This window comes from Tachysurus vachellii, chromosome 14, assembly GCF_030014155.1.
Source record: "Tachysurus vachellii isolate PV-2020 chromosome 14, HZAU_Pvac_v1, whole genome shotgun sequence".
NCBI classification, from domain to species: Eukaryota; Metazoa; Chordata; class Actinopteri; order Siluriformes; family Bagridae; genus Tachysurus; species Tachysurus vachellii.
The window spans coordinates 9,137,472-9,143,471 of NC_083473.1; the positions used below are offsets into that span (position 1 = coordinate 9,137,472).

Below are 6,000 nucleotides of genomic sequence, written 5' to 3' on the forward strand. Positions count from 1 at the left end.
GTGGGTTTGAGTCTCGGGCCGGAAATACCACGACTGAGGTGCCCTTGAGCAAGGCACCGAACTCCCCCCAACTGCATAAATGGCTGCCCACTGCTCCAGGTGTGTGTTCATGGTGTGTGTGTGTGTGTTCACTGCTGTGTGTGTGCACTTAGGATGGGTTAAATGCAGAGAACGAATTCTTCGTTCGAACGAGTATGGGTCACGATATTTAGCCGTATGTCATGTCACGTGACTTTATTTGATTTAGAAATGATAACATATGTGTTATGTTTCAGTCGAATTGATTCTCATATCTGCTTTTATGGAAAGTGAATCAACAACTTCTGATTCCAGAAAACAAAAGCACAGTGGTGTAAACACAGACACCTGATTAGCCGGTTTTCTTGTAGTATGATGTAAATGACTAGCTATATATTTAGATGACATTTCCTACACATTCCCTTGTCCTTTTTATGTCATGGTTTATTCGGCTTGTGTATCTTTCCACGCTAGAAAATCCCGCTGATTATCAAAAGTGCAAGGAACATCCAGCATCTGAAAATGTCAGAGTCCCTTCCTCTTCCTACTCACCTGTATTTCTGTCTTGCTCTCATTCCCACTATCTACCCATTTTTTGCTCTTTCTACTCATCTGCACAGCAATGTGTATGGAAGAATAGAAACGAAGTGAGCTCTGGCCTTCTGTGTGCTTTATCGTGTCTGTCAGCATTGAATAAGGACAAAGCCAGACATCTTCCAGGTATTTTACAATGATCAAGGTCTCACACACAGTCTGATACTGCGTCCTTCCATCTGTAATTGTCTCTCTTCCAGAGAGGAGCCAGTTGAGCAGTTTAGGTAATGTTTATTAAACTCTGTGTTTGTGTGGTTGTGTGTGTGTGTGTGTGTGTGTGTGTGTAATAGGACAGCAGGTTACAGTGGACAGCTGAAAATCTGAAATAAAATATACAGAGATTGAACAAATTTACTGTACAAATACAGTGAGTGTATTGCTTTAGAGGGTGCTGCTGATTTATCAACAAACACACTCACTCTCACACACATACATTTTTGGCTTACTATCCCTCACAAGTAACCCCTCATTCAACACCATTTACACTGTAAACCATGGTCTAAAGTTTAAGGAAAAAGTAATTGATTTAGCCTTTGCCAACCAATTAAATCCATGAAAATGTGGACCAGCCAAATGTTCCCACAAGGATAAACTGTCAGATATTCCTATCCTTGTGGAGACATTTCCCTTTCCCTAGAGGACATTTTAATGGAATTCTCTGTCTCTCTCTCTCTGTCTCTCTCTCTCTCTCTCTCTCTCTCTCTCTCTCTCTCTCTCTCTCTCTCTCTCTCTCTCCTCTGTTCCTTATCTTCTTCTGCTGCCCTGCTCAATAGATGTTAACATTCACAGTAAGAGGTGAGGAGCTACTGTATATAGACTTTAAGAGTCTTCACAGAAAATCAATGGTTTTCTGCCCTTCCTCTCTGCAGTCCATAGATTAGACATATATAAATAGCTACAGTACACAAATTCAAATAAAATAAACACCAGGCAATGTACCATCTTCATTCATTCATCTTAAGTAAGAGCTGTATTATGTTCAGAGTGATGCTGGACCCACAGCACAGGGTGGAGGAATACACCCTTATTCAAACCTTTTTTTCACCCCTACAGCCAATTTAGAGCGAGCAATCCACCCACCTGCAGGTTTTATTTTTTTTTGAAAATATGAGGAACCAGTGAAGCTGCTGGAAACCAGCCTGCAGAAGAAGAGACCTTGAGAAACTCTACACAGACAGTACCCAAGCTCAGCATCAAACTGAGAACCCTGGAGATGTGAGGAAGAACATTATCCACTGTGCCACTGCGCAACTCACATTAACAGCTCTAAATTATGTAATAACCTTAACGGTACTCATGAGAGCCCAAGTAGTTTTAAAGTGTTCTCTATTATGTGTGTGTCTACAGAAACACACATTCGAGTCAAGTCAAGTAAAGAGATATAATGCGTTGATCAATCACATGACTCATTACCTCACTCTCACTCCACAGAAAGCGTCCTCGTATCACATAACTATCTCTAATCACACAGTGATACTCAATGGTACACACTACTCAAATTCAAATACACACCAAATCTTACAATGCCTCAGTTCATTTAGTAGTAGCATTAGTCATGTTTTAAAGACTCGTCTGTTCTGGTTTTGAACGTTTGTTGAAGTTTTTTTTTTTGGCTATTCTGACCTGTTTCTTGATCATCTGTAGCCTTGGAGTCTGTGTATACTTGTTGGAGTACTACTTTGCACACACACATTACAGATACTAAATGTATATTGCCAGTGGAAAATGTACGACTTTCCTAAATGCTCTACATGTCTGAAGGTTTTGTCAATCATTCCATTTCTGTTCTCAGAGATTTTTTTTTCAAGTAGCTATTTTACTGTAATTTTCAGTTCTCAGCACATACCTTCATTGCCCTGTAATGCAATTCTCCATTTCTCAATCTCTTTCTCTAACCTCTTACTAGTTAAGTCTCTAAGTTCAAACCGTACAATGAACTGAGTGGTTGCTCTCTCACTCTCTCTCTCTATTCCTTCTTCACCTTTTCAAATACACACTCAGATTTTTGCCCACTTTCTGACATTTCAACCAGCATTCAATCAAGCAGGTGTCACTAACTGCAGCTTCAAACCCTCAATCTGACCGTTTCACCCATCTCCCTCCCTCCTCCATGATTCATGAGCCTCTCTCTATTCCGCACTGTATCGATGTGAGATGCAGCTGCCGCAATCCTTTTTAAAAGAAAAACTGACAATGTCTGAGAGAAAGAAAGTCAGAAATCAAAGAACTTTGTGTCAGCCCCATGTGTTATTGACTGGGTTGTAACTGCGATTATGCATGCATTGCAATCCAGTGCCAAGCATCTGATGAGAACCAGAGTACTGACAATGAAAGAGACAAAGAAATAGAAAGAGAGAGAGAGAGAGAGAGAGAGAGAGAGAGAGAGAGAGAGAGAGAGAGAGAGATCCAGAGAATTGGGAGCAGAAATAACAGAATGTATGCATAAATATTCAGAAAGGATAGATTTCTCAGACCTGCTCAAAGAGGAGCATGTACTGTATAATGTTACAGGTTTGGGATTCCTCAAATCCATGAGAAGTGCTGATAGCAGCATTTAATGGCCTCATTGAGTTTTGAACGGACAGTTTTGGTGAGGTCGTTTGCTCCACCATCATTTGCTGATCACACTCCAGTTCACTCCCATCTGCATAATGATTAGAATGCTGAGGAAGGACAGATGCCTCCAAATATGGCAGTTAAATACAACCTGAAATCAAACCTGACCTTATTTGCTAGATTATAAACCTGGTGTGCATTCAGATACACAGAAATACAGCATAAAAATGTGATGCAAAAAAAATTAGGACAAAAAAGAAAGTGGGTTTTCTTCTCTTACTTAACTGGTTGTGGGATAAGATAGCAATATTAATCAGCAAAGATTGATGCAAAATTTAGTTGAGGAAATACAATGAACAGCACTATAACAATAATATGATAGATTATGGATACTGGATAACATACCGGAAGTGATAGATGGGTGGGGCTAAACACAAAAATAATGCACATCATATTTTGTATTTCTCTTAGACCAAAATTTATTCCGATCCATTAGAATTATTATTAATAAAAACATCATCATACGTTTTACATAGCTGAGTCCCAAATGTCACAACAGAAGAGCATTTGCCTTGTCATCTAGGGATTATGTGTTCAGATCCTGACAAAGCCACAGCCATCTGTGACTAGACTCCAGTAGGGAAAAACTGGCAATGCCCTCTGCATAGAAGAGATGGTGTTCTGTCTTCCTCCGTCAATCAAAGTGGCATTAGACAATTGTGTGCATCTGGGAGCTCGTGTACTTGGAAAAGGATGGATAGCACATTCACCTGAGTGTGTTACACTACACTACGATGCCTAAATATCAGCTAAAGTTAGTAGCTATCCTAAGAGAATGAAGAGGAGTAAATAAAACTATGATTCAAAACAGTAATAATATCTGCATCTTCTGATTACTGCATATGTAAACTCCAATATTATGTCATGATTTCTTTTCTATTTCATAAATACCAGCTCACGTCAAGTGAAAGCTGAACTATGTTACTGGGAAACATACCATGTTAAACAAAGCATGTCATGATTTCTTTTACGATGTCTTCAAAAATCAAATTAAAGCCAAGAAGGGCACTACTGCACAGGACGGTGACATCGTGACAGAACCCACATCAACAAAAGCGTACACTCTGGGGCAGGGTTGGACCCATGCTGCCAGAGCTGGGGTGTACTGATTAGCACAAAGCACCATCCAGCAGGCAGTTCAGTAAGTACAACAGTGCTACACACTGACACAAAGGACAAGGAAATATATATATATATATATATATATATATATATATATATATATATATATATATATATATATATATACTCCTCAGACAAACCTGCCCTCTAGTCACCCACTAAGACAAACACGTCATCTGTACAGATCAAACCACATTTTCCCTTTATGGACCTCCCAATGACAAGCAACATCTCTGCACCTTTCCTTTTCTTATTCTCTCCGAGCAGCATGTCTGGAAAAACCCTGCTGGCACACTAACAACATTCATTTCTTGAGCTGTTCTTTTGTCAAATACAAGTTATACTGGCAACTTTCTTGAAAGAACCTTTGTAGCAGCTCGTAGTATCAAAGAAAATCTAGTACTGTCATTTTGTAGCACAGCTAGTGGCAGTCTCTGGAATAGCTACCATATGCAATAGCCTAGGGTAGAAACTTGCCAGGGGGAGCATAACAAATTGCATTCATTAGGTACAGGTGTCTCTGAGTCTGCTGAACCACCACATGAAATGATCAGTCTATGGATTACCACTACTCCTCAAATTTGAGTAATATGTCCTTGTTTTGACATCCGTCACTTGTGTTTCAATCACAAGTTGACAGCAGGAATAAATAACCATTCACACTTGGTGTCTTCTTAAATGTATCTTAACTGAGCACTTGTGAACACGTCATCACCGAAAGGATTGACAAATTCGCTAAAGGAAAATGTTGTCACTTCCCATACAGCTGTCAAAAAACATTAAAAAACACAACTGGGTTTGCTAGTCACATGCTGATGCAGGAGATTTTCTAAATGTAGAAAGTGTTTGTAGCCTAAAGAATATTTCCTTCCCACATTATGCATTCTTTAGGAGTATTCTTTAGGCTACAGAGAATTCACAGACTGATTTGTTAAAAGCAATGATACCAAGTTTACTTGCAAACCTGATTGCAGAGAAGGGAAGGCTGATTGTCCCTGAGCCCGGTGAATCTTATTCATATCTCTAGCTCTATTGTCATTCATTCATTCATTCATTCATTCATTTATTCAACTTCATGTGTACACACATTAGGTGCACCATTTTGTAGTATAATTATTGTGCGTATAATTATGTGCTCACACTGAAAATTCCAACAAGAAGAAGTGCACAAGTACAATGATGATGCACAGCTCAAGCTGTATGTCAATATGTCAAGTGCTTATGTAAAGGAAGAGGGGTGGGTTTACCATGCTCTGACATTGGACGCGAAAAAATGTTAAAGATGGCCAACAACACAAGACTTGCAGGATCTTTTAAATGAACCTAAAATTCTGCTAAATCTAGCAACATCGAATTGCATGTGTTTGATGTCAAAACGGCTTAGAATTTAAGTTAGTGAACAAAAAATAGTAGATACAGTACATAGTGCATAGCCTAAGTACATAGTGTGTAGTAAACAATTTGGGCACGCCTATTCACTCACATGCTTTCGCATACTTTATAAATGTAATGTTGAGAACTGATCCAAAGAAAAAACGCATACACAAATGCATATGGTAACACCGTTAATGAGTCAGACTTGTCAGGGATGATATGCGATGATGCATTTCTGTTCTCATTACAAATGAATCCCAAAACACATGCTCAGCT

General features: G+C 39.2%; 1 protein-coding gene across 1 annotated transcript in view; it reads right to left on the minus strand.

Annotated features, from left to right (window-relative positions):
• spock1 (SPARC (osteonectin), cwcv and kazal like domains proteoglycan 1) overlaps positions 1–6,000 on the minus strand; it is a 210,277-nt gene that overhangs the window by 127,797 nt on the left and 76,480 nt on the right. The gene's annotated exons all lie outside the window — the stretch shown is intronic.